Source organism: Phyllobates terribilis, unplaced genomic scaffold (assembly GCF_046119375.1).
Source record: "Phyllobates terribilis strain yellow unplaced genomic scaffold, ASM4611937v1 Scaffold_1__5_contigs__length_1240528914, whole genome shotgun sequence".
In the NCBI taxonomy this organism is placed as follows: Eukaryota; Metazoa; Chordata; class Amphibia; order Anura; family Dendrobatidae; genus Phyllobates; species Phyllobates terribilis.
In genome coordinates this window covers 910,529,273-910,548,587 of record NW_027362761.1, presented here as the reverse complement: position 1 = coordinate 910,548,587, position 19,315 = coordinate 910,529,273, and the positions used below count along the sequence as shown (strand labels likewise).

The 19,315-nt window shown below is 43.7% G+C and overlaps 1 protein-coding gene across 1 annotated transcript in view; it reads right to left on the bottom strand.

The window, feature by feature from the left end:
- The window catches only part of AFG2A (AFG2 AAA ATPase homolog A), a 521,034-nt gene that overhangs the window by 23,381 nt on the left and 478,338 nt on the right, over positions 1–19,315 (bottom strand). The window lies entirely within an intron of this gene.

The following is a 19,315-nucleotide window of genomic DNA, read 5'->3' as shown; positions in this document are numbered from 1 at the left end:
GGTGTTGATACAGCTGATCAGATGTGCTCAACTTTCAACGTCAGCAGAAACACCAAACGCTGGCCAATGGTCATATTTTTTGCTAAGTTGAATTTGGGTGGTATAAATTCACAAGTCATTTACCTTGAAAACAAGCTTGAACCACTCCGTAGACGATTCTATCTGAAAAAATTGGCCCATGAACTAGTGCTTGGAGAGCTACGCAGGAGAAGTATGAAAACAATCGGTATCCCCTCTCGCCTTCAAGTTCAGCTCAAAAGATTCCGCCCAGAAGATGATAGTGAAAATTTACCACCTGCACCACCTCCCAAAAGAAGGAGATGCACCACCTGCACCACGGAAAGCGGAATCAGAAGGCTTTCTAATTATGAATGTCACAAATGTCATAATGCAATCTGCCTGACACATTCAAAAATGATGTGTAATTCTTGCTCTTTGCTCTGCAAGTGTAATTTTTCTGGGGAAACTTCAGGATCTAATTCTGATTGAATATGTGTTTAATAGTACTTAAGGTACCTTAAAATTAAGTTTGTTTCCATAAATTTTCTTTGTAGAGTTTTTTGACAGAGTCGAACTGGGGACTATTTGGCGGGAGTTTTGAAATGTTTGTATTTCAGAGTTATTAGTTTTATGTTAAGTAAATGTTTTTTTTTTTTTGCACCTGATTATGTGTAGTCTCTTTTATTACATCCCTATAAAGGTCACTGATCACTTTTAGAGCACTGAAATTGCAAACATTAGATATTATAGGTATTTTTCTAGCCTGCGCCTGACAGTCACATTGTATGTGAACTCGTTAGAACCGATATTGTATGTGACGGAGGGTTAAGATTGCTATTTCCAATAGGAGACACTAGAGTTCAAGTTCTCTTCCTATCTGAAGAGGCAATTTGCAGCATTATAATTAGCACAAAAGAGGTAGGCAGGAGCCTATTACAAATTTTGCTTGGGAGCCTACAATCTTCAAATTATAGGGACATGGAGGTAGGGAAGACAAAGTGACAGAGATATTAGCTGAATAATGCCAAACATGAAACTCAATGGTCACGTCTGGGTCAAAAATAATGGAGCTTACATGGAAAAGACTGAACACATATAGGTTTTATTAGCATTTCTTTATTAGTAGCACTCACTCCCTGCATTTATCCTCTTCTATATATGGATCTTGCACAATTTCCCTCATAGACATGCATGGCATATGTATAGGGTCATCATTCAATTCTTCAGACAGGTGTTGCTCCTTCCTCTGGGACCAGAATTTATCAGACATTTATAGAAAATCCATGAGAATTCATCAATGCCTATGATGAAAATACATCTTTAAAACCAGAGCCTGTTTCATCTTTCCAGGGGAGGGTCTCCTTCTAATAAAATAATGCATCACATAAGATTCTTCTGCTGGTCAAACACCATGCTCGTATTTTCCAGAGTAAGTTTTCCCGTTTCCCCAAAGGGTGCACAGAAAGAATTCAGTTCCTAATAGACACATTATTCAAACAGTGTAATATCTCTGCTCCAGAGTTAATTTTTAATTTCCTGACCTAGTTGCAATGCTCAAACAATCTTGGCTCTTTTTCACAACATATGTGGACCTCACTGCAGGAGTGAATGCAGAGTCAGCCCAAGAGGGAACTACCAGACCAGATCAACAATCTCTGTAAAATGAGACTTGGAAAATGCTCCAGCACTTCACCGTGCGATGTATGCAGGGCTCGGTACTGCCGAGAGGGTTACACTCACTTTTACCTTGTTCCTAATCATCCCATGATGAGTTACATGATATGGTGTCTGTGTTTTGGGCAGAAACATATCTGAGCTGACAGGAGAGAGAAAACTAGTATTTTGATACTCATACATCTGTGAAGCATATGAACAACTTTGCATAAAGTATTTAAAATAGTCTAATATTGGCACAACTACAAAATTGGACTTAATTCTAAGCCTGTGCGATGGCACGGAAAGAAAAAAGGCACAAAGTGAGTAGATATTTAAGCAACTTGCAGAATATACAGTATAGGCCACAAAATATTAGTAGGAGCTCACTACCGTACATAGGAAATGAAAATTGTTGGATCAGAATTTCATGTAAGTAGCTCAAATCATTGGAGCTTATCTAGTTTTCAAGCTGTAGTCAGTTATATAGTGACATGTATGGAAATGGCAGCAGTAACTGAACTCAGGGCATTTATTTGATATCAAACTGGCCTAATCATTACGGCTGAACATAATGAGGAGTCAGTCTTGAGTCATCTTTAGGACATACTTACCAGCTTTTCAAAATCATGCTGCGGAATAACTAGGCTTTGCGTGCAGCAATATTTTTGCATAAATATTCCCCTTTATTGACATGCCCCCACCCACGACCAATTCCTGCCCTCTGAATGTGCATCTTAATGCCATGGATTAGCATTATGAGAAAGAAACCTTTGGGAAGCAAGGCTTTGTGCAAGGTTTGTGAAGTGCTGATGACTTGTCATCTCTTCCAGGAATTCGGGAAGTCTCCCCTTTTTCTGGGAGTCTCCTGAACATTCCTTGAGTGTTGCCAAGTAGGCTTCAACATATAGTGAGACAGAATATACAGTGCAAGTGACCCAACATCTAACAAGCAGTACCCATGTAAGGGGGGAACTCGCCCGACATCTATAACCGCGCCCCTAAACACCTTACATAGGGGTCCCTGGGTCTGTGTGGGTGGTTGTGTTTCTGCTGCGGACACCTTCAGGTTCAGTTCTGGCACCAAATATGCGACACCAGACTCCTTTAAACTCACGGTGAAGTAACCAGACAAGTATATTTTTGCAAAGTCCTTTTTACTGACAATAAAACTTATGCACAGAGGGTAGCAGGAATAAATGTTGATGTTTTCTTCTGCACAGCATAGAGACATATTCTTAGTGGTTATGGATGGCGGCACATTACTTTTGAGAAATGTTCCTGAGGACCAACAGGACAAATTGTGTAACTCTATCCCCAACACAGGGCCACATGAGTTAATGTGTTTTGCTGTGACCACTGCACCCTAAGTGCACTCTTGTTTAATGGAGCTCTCTCTAGGTACCACCTTACTGAAATGCCCCAGCCTGGCTGACCCCATATTCCTTCACAGCTGATCTCAAGGTCTGACTAAAACCACTGCTCCCTTTAGTTTTTCCTGTCTTTAAGTGCCCCAACTTCCCTGATATGAGGAACTGCCACCACTGTGGAATTCTTGCTGAGACTTGCTCTCTTTTCTTGTCTTTTCTCCCACACACAACCGATGAGGATAACCTTCCTCTGAGGGTGTCCTTTCTTATCTGTTGCTCTCTAACTACTAAGTATAAAACCAGGAACTAACACACTAGTCCCTAATACTCCTCCCCAACTATGAGCTGGCCCTACAGTTAACCCTGTCACCCCTAACAGGAACTGTAGCCTCAAGGAGGATAAAAACTTGCAATACAATACATCTTGCACACATTAAAACAGGGGTTTTCAGAGGTGTGTTATGCCATCTTTTACAACTTTACACACACCCCCCTCTTTAAAGATGGCTGTCTGTGGCAATTCAAAACCTGTAAAAAAAGGTTAATATCACACTCCAAAACAGTCGGACTGAAGTCTTGCTGTCTCAAGACGTTTTCTTCACGGTCGCCGGGATCCCAACAGCATCCGGTCCTTCTTGGTCAAGGACCCTGGAAGAATAGATAACACACACCTGCACAATGTTCACAATCGTTAAATACACTGGACCCGGTCCTTATAGGTAAGGACTCTGGAACACGTGAAAGATCACAGTATCTTTTACTGAGGGCATTAGACCTTTACATCTGCATCAGCACCTGAAAAAGGTGCTACAGGTGCAACAAAACAAAAATCAAAAATAAAAGTCTAGCCTATCCACCTATATCAGGCCTATCTTTGGCCAATGAGGATATGGAACAGTCCCTCTGCCATCAACTCTTCTAGATAACTTCCTGAGGCCCAACTGGTCTCCAGCCTTTAGAAAGTGTTACCAGGAACTCAACCCCTTAACAAAGCCTATCAGTCAACATATAAACAGCTGAAGGAGCGCTTCTGCCCTCCGTCTTTAAGGCCTTCCAGAGGGCTTTATTATGTTGGCCCAAAATTTCTCCCAGATGTCCATGGTTGGTTGGGGTACTTGGCCGAACCAGGGTCTTCCTCCAGCACCTGTGGTGCTTCACCACAACTCACTATGGTGAAGTCCCAGTTGGTTACTTGGATGTACTGGTGTTCCAGAGCCGGGTATGAACGCACAGCGCTGGCCCCTTATGCCTCTCCTATCTGCACTGGCAAGGTGGCCGCCTTCTCCTCGCTCCGATTTCGGGTGGAGCGATTGTCCTCTCTTGGGACATCGCCCATCTTGGAAACCTACGTCTTGGTTGCCCTATCCCAAGCTCGCTGGGCCCTAGATTGGGCCTTCTGCTCTCCCCAATCCTCCACATCAGTTTCCATGGCAGGTCGCGTCACGCCTATACTATATCGCCCCTTCTTACACAACAGCTTCATGAAAATTATAAACTTGCCCACATCCAGGTTAGGAAGCCTCACCACAGTCCTGTTCACGTACACTCTGTCTCTCATGCCGAATTCCTCCACAAATACGAAGTCCCGATCAATCTTGAAGGACAAGACTTGGCCCTGGGTACAACTGTCCATAAACATGAAATGCCAGGGTCTGGCCAACCACTCCCTGACCATGGTATCTTCCCATTTCCGGTCTTCAATCACATGACTGTCCCAGTATACCTCTTGCTGTGAGATAAACCACATTTTAGGTCTGTTTAATTGTCTGTTGTGATGGAGGTGCTCCTCTAGTTCACCTCCACTTCCGGTAGCGACATTATAGGAGGGGTGCCCCAGGCGACTGCATCTTAGGGCCCGTTCTCTCTCGGGGGCAGGAGTGACCCTCGAAGGTGGTGGGTCATTCGTGTTAGGTTTGGTCCCTTTTTGAAAGGGCTCTGCTGACCTATCTGGAAGGGTACTACTGTTACCACCCCAGAAGGTCATGGTGCAGTTGGTTCATCTGCACCGGTGGTGTTGGTTGTTTCTCTCACCGGCATCTGGCTCCAACACCACAAGCACATCAGGTGCATGAGCAGGCCTACCTCCGGCTGTGGTAGCCCACTGCATCACAAGCTGCACTCACTGGATGATCGCGGGCGGCCTCCTCCGGGTGATTCATCTTTCCCGTGGCACCCAGTGTCCCAATCTGTGGCATCTCTTTGGCATCCTCCTCATCCCAGCTGATGTCCATTTGCCAGGTTCACTGCGATCCTTCACTTTTATCGTGGCTCACCATCTCCAGCTCAAATGTCTTCCTCTGCTCTTCATATGCTGCAGAGAAAATGACACCGGTCTCTCGCTCTCCGCTCGCTTCCTGTTTGCTCAGCACTGCCTCTTTCGGGACCGGCCTTCTGACATGACTGCTGCGTCACATGTCGCTCTCAGCAACTCCGCCTTTGTTCTTCACCCCATGGGCCACACTTCATTTTGCATTGCGCCCTCCTCCGGCGCACACCTCCCATCTTGGGATGGGTCATGGCTGCAGTGCATACCCTCTTCTAGTCTGCGACATGGGGCTTCTCCACAAAAAAAAGTTTTCCTGCAAGGAAACCACAACCTGCTGACTACGCCAATTCAGGTGTAAGGCTGGGGGGAACTCGGCCGACATCTATAACCGTACCCCTAAACATCTTACATAGGGGTCCCTAGATGTGTGCAGGTGGTTGTTTCTGCTGAAACATCTTCAGGTTCAGTTCTGGCACCAAATGTGCGACATTGATGCCTTTAAACTCAAGTAACCAGACAAGTTTGCAAAAATGAAGTCCTTTTTACTGACAATAAAACTTACGTACAGAGGGTAGCAGGAATAAAGATTGATGTTTTCTTCTGCAGAACACAGAGGCACATTCTTAGTGGTTACGGAGGGCGGCACACTACTTGTGAGAAACATTACTAAGGAACAAGGGGACAAATTGGGTGACTGCATCTTCCTGGTACAGGGCCAAATGGGTTAATGTATTTTGTTGTGAACTCTGCACCCTAACTGTACTCTTGAGAACGATGTAAGGGAGCCGTATTTCTTCATGGCGGATCTTCAGGTCTGGCTAACACCACCGCTTCCTTTAGATTTTGGAGTCCTTAAGTGTCCCAACTTGCTCCTTTTTCTTGTCTTTTCTCCCACACACACACGATGATGATAACCTTCCTCTGAGGATGTTCTTTCTTGTCTCTTGCTCACTAACAACTAACTATAAAACCAGGACCTGACACACTGGTCCCTAATACTCCTCCCCAAATATGGGCCAGCCCTACAGTTAACCCTGTCACCCCTGAATAACAAGATCTGCAGCTTCCAAGAGGATAAAACATATAATAGAATACATTTTGCACACATTAAAAGAACAGCGGTCTTCAGAGGGGTGTTATGCCATCTTCTCTACCTTTACACCCATGCCATGATCCTGTTGTGGAGGAACAAGGCGCTGGACCGATGTACTATTCCCATCTATTACAATTCTTTCAGCAGACACAGGACAGGGACATAAAAGATCTGTTATAGACCCTAAATATTACATTAGAACCAAGCTGTACAACTCCTTGTGCTGTATCGAACCCAAGTCTTCACTCAAAACCTTACTCAGGTATCATAAAGGTTAGTATATTGTACTCCAAACAAAGGCAGTTTTTTTTTTTTATAACTGAATGATTCCTGATTATTACTGTAAAATGTTTTTTTTTTAGAACACAACAATGTATTTTGTTGTGAACTCTGCACCCTAACTGTACTCTTGAGAACGATGTAAGGGAGCCGTATTTCTTCATGGCGGATCTTCAGGTCTGGCTAACACCACCGCTTCCTTTAGATTTTGGAGTCCTTAAGTGTCCCAACTTGCTCCTTTTTCTTGTCTTTTCTCCCACACACACACGATGATGATAACCTTCCTCTGAGGATGTTCTTTCTTGTCTCTTGCTCACTAACAACTAACTATAAAACCAGGACCTGACACACTGGTCCCTAATACTCCTCCCCAAATATGGGCCAGCCCTACAGTTAACCCTGTCACCCCTGAATAACAAGATCTGCAGCTTCCAAGAGGATAAAACATATAATAGAATACATTTTGCACACATTAAAAGAACAGCGGTCTTCAGAGGGGTGTTATGCCATCTTCTCTACCTTTACACCCATGCCATGATCCTGTTGTGGAGGAACAAGGCGCTGGACCGATGTACTATTCCCATCTATTACAATTCTTTCAGCAGACACAGGACAGGGACATAAAAGATCTGTTATAGACCCTAAATATTACATTAGAACCAAGCTGTACAACTCCTTGTGCTGTATCGAACCCAAGTCTTCACTCAAAACCTTACTCAGGTATCATAAAGGTTAGTATATTGTACTCCAAACAAAGGCAGTTTTTTTTTTTTATAACTGAATGATTCCTGATTATTACTGTAAAATGTTTTTTTTTTATAACACGAGGAATGCTTTGCCTGGATGACACCCCTGTGCCAAAGCTGTCTCTGTGCCGAATAGTCTCCCCAGCCTTGGAGTTATAGACTTAATTTTCTGTTCTGTGTCTGACTTGCTCTGTTCCTGTGTTTACTGAACTTGGATAAAACGCCCTTCAGCTCCATGTTCCATTACTGCGAGCCTCCATAAACAAGCTGATATGCGCAACCACTGATTATATTAGCCCTAAAAGAGTTCTGAAGCAAATGAAAAATATCAACTTCCATTCCTAAAAGCACTGTTTTCAATTTTCTGAAGGAAATTAAATAATGTATAAATCAAGTGCTGGGCTCAAGCCCAGTCAGCTGAACATCACTTGGTCCTTTTAAGGCGGAGAGGAAGTGTCTGTTGCAGTGGGGACAAGCCAAGAGAAATAGCAGCTAACCTCAGCTCCATGTGAAAGTCATTTGAGATAATCGGGGGAGGCTGCACACAGGTTGGAAAGAGGACCACATACTAGCTGTGAGCAAGGAAACATATATCCAAGGCTCACATTTATGCTCTCTGTGTTCATAGACAAACCAAACTGGGAATTCGAAGGTATGAGCAGGTGAACTGCTTCTGTAAGAGAGACCTGTCATTGCCTTTTAGCATTCTAGAGCTTTAGAACCAACATTAATGGGGTTGACTGGAATTTAAAAATATTGGGCTAACATGAAATTTGTTAAAAAAAAACAAAAAAACACAACCCAATGGCCAAATAATCCCCATAGCTCCACCAACAATGTTTTGGTATTCCCTGCTAGTTTCGGTTTACTCCCTTGCAGTGCTGACATCACATACATCCTGATGACCTCTCCAGCGGCTAAGGGCTATGTCATGTCAAAGGTAGTATTGGTTTCTGCATTTTTAATTGGAGAATATTGATAAATGAGCATTAATGAGTGCAATTGTCTTGCTATCCCACTTTTGGACACATTTGGCTGTGTTAGAAAAGTGGTGCAGGGGCTTCATATATATGTATTTAGACCATAAAAACTAGCAATGTATTGATTCATATTCCCCAAGATTGGCAGTGATGGTCATGTGATATTACTATGCAAATTAAGCTTCTTTCAAAACGGAGAGACCGGTAAATCATCCAGAATCAGTGATAGGAATAAGTACCATTCAATTGCTGTAAACTTTACAGATCTATGGGGCCATATACACTGCCCGATCCCAGCTGTTGTATAAACACCTATTGGATATTTAGAAACCAATTTGCAGTTGTTTATAACCAAATGGAATTCTATGTACACAGAATGATTGTTAATATGATTGTTGTGTGCACATAGAATATAATTTGATTGGTAGCACATCTCATGCTTACAGAAGATGATGTGCTGCCGACAACAATGAACAATAAACCAGCTTAAAAATGAATGCACCCGACAAATGAGCGTTTTGCTCATTCATCGAGTGTCTGCTGGCATGACAAGATGAGGCAATATAATAAGAAACAATAAGGCAATAATAAGAAATGAGCATTCCTATGAGCACTTGTTCACAATTATTGGCCTCTCTCATTGGGCCTTGAATTTTTTTTATACTTGAGGATTTGCTCTTTCATTCTACTCATTTAAAATGCCTCATAGGCCAACAGATACACCTCAGACCTGCCTCGTTGTCACTCCAATTGCGGTCACTACAGCATCTGCCAGATTTATTAAATTATTGTCTTGCCACATTTTCAGAAATGCAACTTGTGACTTTTTTTGCTAACTATGAAACTATCTGCAGAAATCACAGCTACCAGTACATTGATTTCTTAGGTAAGAGGTAATATGTAGACACTAGTTCTCTATTAGAAAGCGGGGACTTCTTTCACAAGGCAATGAGGAGCTAGGATTCATGTTTTTCCAAAAAAAAAACAATACTGAATGGGACAAGGAATTTTGGAATTCATTGCAGGAGATTCATGGAAAGAAACTGAATTTTTAGATATTTGGTTTGTTTTGATGTAAAAAGTTTATTTTAGTCTTTCATAAACCCGTGGGTCCCTTTTAACTTTGCTTTGTTCACTTTTCTTCATAACATTTCAGTAATAGTAATACAAAATATGTCCCCCGGAGTGCGCTTTACAGCCTTTTACTAACATCTTGTTGAAAAACAAAGCCATTATTTCTTTTGTTAAAGAGGACTCTTCACCAAATTTTTCATGTTGAACAGTACACACGATGTAATAGTGGCTGCCAAGTTGAATAAAACATGTTTGTTTTTTTAATTTCGCTTCTCTGTTGTGAAGATATTAGCAATCAAAGTATTTGTCCCCTAATGAATTAACTTTTAAGTCCAAGTGGGAGTTTTCACTGGGGGCGTGTACTTCTCCATGTATGATGCCAACCAATCATAATCAGGCAGCAACACTCAGGTGAAAAAAGAACACACACAGACAATAGCATAGAGCAGGTTTTTTCAGTGTATGAGATGTAATGATACAGTTCTGATCAACTTGTCTAACCATCTGCATGAGTCAATGTGTATGTTATGTTTGTTCTGCTTAGTGTAACTTGTAAATGTTCTGCAGTGAGATCAGAGCATGCTATTACATCTCACACAAGAGTAGCCCAGAACGGACTACTCCTGTGTGAGATGTATTGACAGCTCTGATCTCACTGTACAGAGATTACAAGTTACAGCAGGCATAAGTGTGATTACATTTTACTTACTGAGAAACCTGCTATAAGCTATTGTGGTTGGTGTGAATGTTGTCGCCAGCTTATAAAAGATCAGCATCATACAGTGGGAAGCAGTACACTCCCCCCCCCCCCCCCCAATGAAAACTCTGATAACATCCATTGTTAACAAATGTTAACTCATTAAGTGCCAAATACCTTAATTGCTAATACGGAGAGGCAAAATGAAAAAAAAAAATTGTTTTATTCCACTCTGAAGCCATTATTACATTTTATGTCCAGTTCAACATGAAAAATTTGGTGAAAAGTCCTCTTTAAGAACATGGCTGATAAAACACATTTTTTAAGGACGTACCCTGTGAATAAATTATCAAAACTAATGTTTTATTTGCCAGTCTTGTTTAAAAGTCTGCTGGAATAAGATGTTCACTCTTCTTAATGAGTTAGACAATGTACTCCAGTCATTGACTGGTACATTTCGGCTAAAATTTACACCCCCTTCTTGCATAAATATTAGTTAATTTGCAAGACAACCTTAGATCACCCCCCTTGATATGGTCCGCTCTCTCTCTTCAGAAAACACTATAGGGATGATCTAACAGGTTCCCTTTAGCTTGGACATACAATGCAAACATTCCAGATAGTGTTCATACTAAATGCTATGTCTATCAAGCACCTTAACACTTTTTCTGACACTTAGGCTCTCTGTAGACTTTTGTCAGCAGGATATGTCTGAAATATTTCCTCATATACACCTCCAGTAAAAGGCTCTGATGTATGCCACTAGAAACGTGCAGCGGGTGAAATAAGTATTGAACACGTCAACAATTTTCTAAGTAAATATATTTCTAAAGGTGCTATTCACATGAAATTCTCACCAGGTCTCAGTAGCAACCCATACAATCCACACAGGCAAAGAAATCAAGCCATAAATGTCCATAAATTAAGTTATGTGTTATATATCACTCATAGGAGTCTAATTGTGTGGAAGAATAAAACATTTTTTTTGCAGTCCATGTAAAGCAAACAGATTTGACGAGTCAAGATTTTTTAAACAGTTCACAGTGAGATAAAATAATTAAAAGCATCATACCTTACCAATCCCCCACTGGTCACATCAGGGCCGCCACCAGGGCATTACTGCCCTTACTACTGTATGGGGCCCGGTGACAAAAAGGGGGCCCCAGGCCACGGCCCCCCTTCTCTTTGCTTCTGCTTACCTGGCCTCTTAGGGACAACAGTTCGGTGCATGATGCACCCAGGGGATGGAAATGATCGCTGTACATTTAATCCGCAGCCGGGTGCATCATGGTCCTGGTCATGTGACACGCTGTGCGCTCATCTTCAATCCGGAGCAGAGCAGCAGCGTGCCACATGTGTTGCGGGGATGGTGGCGGGCGGTAAGGCTGTGTGTGTTGCTCTGCTGAAGGGGTGTGTGTATGTTGCATTGCGCTGCTCTGCTGAAGGAGGGGAGTCTGCTGAGGGAGGGGAGGCTGCTGAAGGAGGGGAGGCTGCTGAAGGAGGGGAGGCTGCTGATGAGGGAGGGGATGCTGGTGAGGGAGAGGAGGCAGCTTAGGGGATGCTGGTGAGGGAGAGGCTGCTGAGTGGAGGCTGTTGAGTGGCGGCGGAGTGGGGGAGCCAATTTTGTTTCAAGAGGGTGCCAACCTCCGAACACAGGTAGGGACGAGTAGTTGCTAAATGGGGTGGCCCCCCCTTTAATCTTGACTACTTGATAATTTTTTTATATCATTTTTTGAGTTATGTTTTTTGGTGTATTTATATTCTAGAATTTATAGGTTTTTAATGAATACCAATAAAGATATTTTTAGTAGTGTATAATCAATGAATACACTGTGTTCCAAATTATTATGCAAATAATATTTTCTCAGATTTTCCCAAATTACCTATATGAATTGCAGTCATTGTAATTTTCCAGTCAAATAACTATTAGAGTACAATTGAAAGGTTTTTGTACAAACTGCCTATGATAACAGTATATTTTTTAAAAAATAAAAAACTCAAACTGCACTCAAAATGCATGTTCCAAATTATTATGCACAGCAGAGTTTTCAACCTTTTCATTTTAATAAATGCCCCGTCTCATGCTGCACATAACACATCTGCATCTCTGGCTGCTATGGGCTTAAAAGGGGACAAACTTATGGTGTGACCCCCATGCTCCCCTGACCTCAACCCCATTGAGAACCTCTGGAGCATCATCAAAAGGAGTGTCTATGATGGCGGGAGGCAGTTCACATCTAAGCAACAGCTCTGGGAGGGTATTCTGTCCTCATGCAAAACAATTGAAGCAGAAACCATCCAAAACCTGACAAATTCAATGGACGAGAGAGTTCAGAATCTCATTACGAACAAGGGGTCCTATGTGCAAATTTAACATCACCTAGAATAGAGTTTTGAGTTGAAAACTGTTTGATTTCAGTTTGTAATAACCTGCTAATGCTTAGAATTTCAAAAATGACCATTTTTTTGTTCTTTATTAAAATGAAAAGGTTGAAAACTCTGATGTGCATAATAATTTGGAACATGCATTTTGAGTGCAGTTTGAGTTTTTTATTTTTTTAAAAATATACAGTTATCATAGGCAGTTTGTACAAAAACCTTTCAATTGTACTCTAATAGTTATTTGACTGGAAAATTACAATGACTGCAATTCATATAGGTAATTTGGGAAAATCTGAGAAAATATTATTTGTATAATAATTTGGAGCACAGGGTATATATGCAATAATATACCCTGTTTACATTTATTAATGCGGTGATCGCAGGCTGAGGTGGCGGCGGTGGGCAAGCTGAGGTGACCATTAGATTCTTCTTGACTGGGCGGCGGTGTCACTGGCTATGTGAGTAGCTAACTTAAGTCCATGTATTAATTTGTCCACCATTTCAGTACGTGATTATATGATGCAATCATTCCCTCCCCTCCCCCCTTCCAACCCACAACCAAAACTTATAAGCTACTGGATGATCCTGAGCGATGCTGCAAAACCAAATGCTGAATTACAACATCAGGCGGCCGCGCTCAAGATTCTCCAGAAACTTATACATTCTGGTTGGGGAGGGGAGGGAATGATTGATGGAATCTGCAATCAGAAATACAGATTATAAAAAATAAAAACACAATCTGGTTACAATTAGTTTAAAAAAACCTATCAGAAATACAGATTATAAAAAATAAAAACACAATCTGGTTACAATTAGTTTAAAAAAACCTATGTGACACATTCCCTTAAATAAAAATAAATAAAATATACCTAAAAAAAGTATCGGATATTTTTAAGAAATGTTTAATAGGTTAGAGTAGAGTAGGGCCCGGCAAGAAGAGTCTGCCTTGTCGTGGTGGCGGCTTAAAAAATCTTTTGGCCAAAATAAAAGCTGCTGGCTATGTATGTGATCTGGTGATCGATGGGAACTGCTAATGTATGATTGGTGAGGATGTGGTGCAGAAGTGGAGTTTTTCCAAGAATGGGCGGTGGGACTGTGGAAGGTTCAAGGGGTGGAGGCGGAGCTGGGGTGGAGACTGGGCAGAGTCTCAAGGGGGCCCAGAAATGTCGACAGTATGGGGCCCTGAAATTGTCACATTCTGATACTTCATGCTCCCCCCACTAATCTCTGTACTTCCTACTGTAGCAATGACATCCCGACACGGCTTTGAGACCTGGGAGCCAATCACTGGCTGTAGTGGGTTGATCCCAGGGCCGGCGTCAGGAGCCGGCACACCCAGGCAAGTGCCGGGACCCTGAGAAGGTGGGGGGCCCACTCGCGGTCGGGCACCCCGCCGGGCTATGGGCGGAGGAGAGCAGTGCCAGCGCCCTCCCTTCTCCCCCGCTTGCTCATGGCCCCTGTAGCCGGATACTTACCTCTCCCCGTGCCTCCGCAGATCCGCTGTCTTCCTGCTGTGCGCTGCCTGTGACGTCTCAGGTCAGAGGGTGCGGTGACGTCTTTCCACCGCGCCCTCCCCTGAGCCATCACAGGCAGAGCAGAGCGGGAAGACGCCGGCGATGCTGTTGTCCGGACCTGAGCAGCGGCAGAAGGTGAGGAGTGAGGTATTTGATTTTTTTTTCAATGTATGGAGGCATGGGGCATTATATGGGCGGTGACATCCTGCATGGGGCATTATAAAGAGGGGAGGGTGACATCCTGCATGGGGCATTTTAAAGAGAGGGGGGTGATATCCTGCATGGGGCATTATAAAGAGGGGGGGTGACATCCAGCATGGGGCATTATATAGGGGGGAAAGGGACATCCTGCATGGGGCATTATATGGTGCGGGAAAGGGACATCCTGCATGGGGCATTATATGGGGGGGGGAGGGACATCCTGCATGGGGCATTATATGGGGGAGAAGAGGTGACATCCTGCATGGAGCATTATATGGGGGGAAGGGACATCCTGCATGGGGCATTATATGGGGGGAAAGGGACATCCTGCATAGGGCATTATATGGGGGGGGAAGGGACATCCTGCATAGGGAATTATATGGGGGGGAAGGGACATCCTGCATGGGGCATTATATGGGGGGGAAGGGACATCCTGCATAGGGCATTATATGGGGGGGAAGGGACATCCTGCATAGGGCATTATATGGGGGGGTGAAGTGACATCCTGCATGGGGCATTATATGAGGGGTGACATCCTGCATGGGACATTATATGGGGGAGGACATCCTGCATGGGGCATTATATGGGGGGGGACATCCTGCATAGGGCACTATATGGGGGGGGAGAAGTGACATCCTGCATGGGGCATTATATGGGGGGGAGAAGTGATATCCTGCATGGGGCATTATATTGGGGGAGTGACATCCTGCGTGGGGCATTATATGAGGGGTGACATCCTGCATTGGGCATTATATGGGGGGTGACATCCAGCATGGGGCATTCTAACGGGGGGAACAGCCTGCATGGGGCATTATAAGGGGGGAACAGCCTGCCTAGGGCATTATGGGGGGGGGGGGGGACAGCCTGCATGGAGCATTATATGGGGGCCAGTATCCTGTATGGAGCGTTATAAGGAGACCAGTATCCTGTACGGAGCGTTATATGGGGGCCAGTATCCTGTATGGAGCGTTTTATGGGGGCCAGTATTCTGTATGGAGCGTTATATGGGGGCCAGTATTCCGTATGGAGTATTTTATGGGGGCCAGTATTCTGTATGGAGCGTTATATGGGGGCCAGTATCCTGTATGGAGTGTTATAAGGAGACCAGTATCCTATACGGAGCGTTATATGGGGACCATTATCCTGTACGGAGCATTATATGGGGGCAAGTATCCTGTACAGAGCGTTTTATGGGGGCCAGTATTCTGTATGGAGCGTTTTATGGGGGCCAGTATTCAGTATGGAGCGTTATATGGGGGCCAGTATCCTGTATGGAGCTTTATATGGAGGCCAGTATTCCGTATGGAGCATTTTATGTGGGGCAGTATACTATGTGGAGAGATTTGCCGGTTTCTGAGATATTGTGGAATTTACAATAGATATATCTCATGTAATGTAAGAAGTGTAATCTTTGGCCTTGTACTATATATATATATTTCTCGGTATCTGTGCATCATGAATCGTGGTAAGTGTTAAAGGGGTCCACTGAGACTTTCGCTCGGGGCCCAGAAAAACCTGGAGCCGGCCCTGGTTGATCCCATACAGCGACCGGCAGAGGACGGAGAAGCATTGCAATAGGAGTGGTGTGATCAGTATTTATTTTACTCACTTATCATAGCGCCATCATATTCCACAGCGCTTTACAGACATTGTCATCACTATCCCCTCTGGGGCTCACAATCTAAATTCCCTATCAGTATGTCTTCTATGACTTCTTTTATTATTTTAACCCATTCTGAGCAGTTTTTAAAACTGAAGAGAATAGGAAATTATCTCCAGTACCGAGCAGCGGCTACTAAACAATGTGATGGAACTGTGTTGTTCCGCTCAGTTCACTGTGTATATCCATCCACCGCCGAAGGTTATAACTGTTGATCTGTGGAGTGATGGGTGTTCTATAACAAACAGTAATTGATATGTACTTTCTTCTTTCCTTTACAAAATTGTACAGCTGTGGATCCAGGCTAGACAGTGTCCTCTAATGTACATTTTTAAGCATATTGGAAGTTATGTTGGCTTTGTCCTTAAAATGGGTGGTCCCATAAGCAATATTTACTACATAGGCACAGGATGGAAAATTAATGCTTGAACCATTGGATCCAGCTGCTAAATATTTAATCCAGAGAACAAGGGGTTCACCATCACTACTGTAGGCAGTGAATATCTTTGGGAATTCCTGATGTCAAGAATGTGGGGGCTCAAGAAGTCAGACCCCCAGCGATCAAACATTTGTCACCTGTCCTGTGTACAGGTAATATATCTAGTTAATAGTACAATCTCTTTATTTTCACATTCTATACTAGGATATGCTCATGAAAGCCAAGTTCTGTTGTTGTAGAACTGTTGTGGGGCGCACACATATCGGCAGGAGAGGATCCAGCCGAGCACTGAAGGATGCAGTATATCATATAAAGTTAGGAGGCAGATTAAGAATATTTAATAAGGACGGGAAAAGCACAAATACGCAGGAATTGTCAAGTATTGTACAACAAGCACGGGCTATTTATTATATATAAAAAGAAAACTGGACTAGCTGCCAAAGCACGTCTACTCACTGATTAATCCACAGCAGACTGATCCCTTCTATCACACCGCAGACCAAAACCATAGTGCCAAGATACAAAACAAATCCTCAAACCTCAAGCGAAAGCCAAAGACAGAACACATAAAACAAGCAAAATACATCAGCTCCATTGTCTGGACAATGCACTGGTGACTGTCTTTTCCTTAGTTACCACTATTAGGCTATGTGCCCACGTTGCATTTATGAAGCAGAAAATTTCTGCTGCATAAATGCAAGTCCTCTCCCGGAAAAACGCATGCGGAATTCCGCACGCGTTTATCGCGCATTTTTCGCGCGTTTATCACGCGTTTTCCACATGCGGAATTGCCTTGCGTTTTTTATGCATTGGACAAAGGCAATTCCGCTTGCGGAAACGCAAAATTAAATGACATGCTGCGGATTTTTGAACGCGGCATAAACGCTGCGGAAAAATCCGCAGCATGTGCATAGAACTTGCGGAATCCCATTGGGGACCATGGGGTGCGGATATACATGCGTTTTTCAAGCGTTTACGCTGCGGAAATTCCGCAGCATATACGCTTGAAAAATGCTACGTGGGCACACAGCCTTACTATTGTATTATTAGGCTATGTTTATTTCTGCCTTGGGGCTCATTCAGACATCAGTGATTTTTCTCATACACAAAAAAAGGTCTGAGTTTCATCAGGGTTTTTGATCAGATTTTTATCAGTGTCCGTTTTTACTATTAGCGTTTCATCAGTTTATCTTGGATGAAAAAAATGATGGAGGCTTGTCAAGCTTCTCTTATCAAAGAGTCTGTGAAAAATAATGGTATCCAAGTATTGTCTGATTTTCCATGGTCCCATACCTGCATTGAGCGTTTGATTCATGAGTCGCCTCAAAACAGGACATGTCTCTGTAACTCAGTCCACAAAAATACAAGGAGCTCTGAAAAATCCCATAGACTATGAGAGATATGAGTTGTATCAGTGAAAAACACAGAAAGAACTCGTACTTGTAAAAGTGATATCTGAATAAGCCCTGATAGACGCTCAGAAAAGTACCTATTGTTTAAATCAGGTTTTTGTGTTCATTTTTTTATTCTCATATCATATATTCTGTATTAAAGTAAAAAAATAAAAATCTTGCCATTTGCTTAGAAATTTCACACTGGAATTGGGATTTTTTTTAGACTCTAGCTTCCTGTGGTTTCAGGAAACAAAACATGAACCATAGCCAAATTGGTCATGGACCATGACCCTATAGTTTGTAATTAAGTATTGAATGAGCATGTGCAAAGCTCATTGTGAAGAAAAGGAGGGCAGGGTCAGGTGTGACATCGCCTATGGTGATTGGTGGATTCTGTGATATCAGCTGTGTATAGGAGTGTTACTTGATATTATAATCCTGCTTCTGGTGATAAGGAGCCTTGGTGAATAGGATTGCTGAAAGGACAGGACAAATGAGTCTCAAAGGGTCCCTGAAAGACTAGTATATAAATTACAAGATTACCAATTTTGTTTTTAGCCCCTTCCTGACATATGGCAGGCTCAGGGGCGGACCTACCGCCCGTGCAGCCGGTTCATTGAACGGGGGCCCCCGAGGGAGAGGGGGCCCCTCCAGCCTCCAGCAGGGCCACCATCAGTGCATGACTGCCCTGACTCGAGCATGGGGCCCGGCAGGTCGGAGCCCCGTTGGGGCCCCCCTCTTGTGCGTCTCCTCATGGGACCCCCCCCGCAGGACCCCCCGCCATCACATGACCGGAGATGTCTCTGCGCTCAGCATGGGCCCCCGACCCCATGCTGAGCGCAGGGACATCTCCGGTCATGTGACGGCGCCGGCACAATACTTACCCCTCCCCGTGCCTCCGCAGCGTCTTCCGCGTCCTCTGACTGTGACGTCTCAGGTCAGAGGGCGCGGTGATATGTTTACACCGCGCGATCTCTCCTGAGCTGTGACAGCGCGAAGACGCGGGCGATGCTGGAGTCCGGATCAGCATCAGGTGAGAAGTGAGGTGAGTATTTGATTTTTTTTTTTTTTTTTATGCATGGGGCATTATATGGTAGGGGGAAAGTGGGGGTGACATCCTGCATGGGGCATTATATGGGGGGGGGAGTGGGTGTGACATCCTGCATGGGGCATTATATGGGGGGGGGGGAGTGGGTGTGACATCCTGCATGGGGCATTATATGGGGGGGAAGTGAGGAGTCTCGCACATGTCTTTTGGCAAACTCAAAACGAGCCATACAATTTGTGTGTGTAAGTAATGGATTTTTTTCTACCCACTTTTTCATAAAGGCCACCTCTATGGAGTGTACAGCTTATTGTGGTCATATGGAGAGATACTCCATCTTTCCTTGGGAACTCTGCAGCTCGTTCAGGGTTACCTGTGGTCTCTGTGCTGCCTCTCCGATTAATGCCATCCTTGCCCAGGCTGAGAGTTTTGGTGGGTGGGCCCCTCTTGGCAGGTTTGTTGTGGTAACATGTTTTTTATATTCAATGATAATGGATTTGATGTTGCTCTGGAGGATAAGAG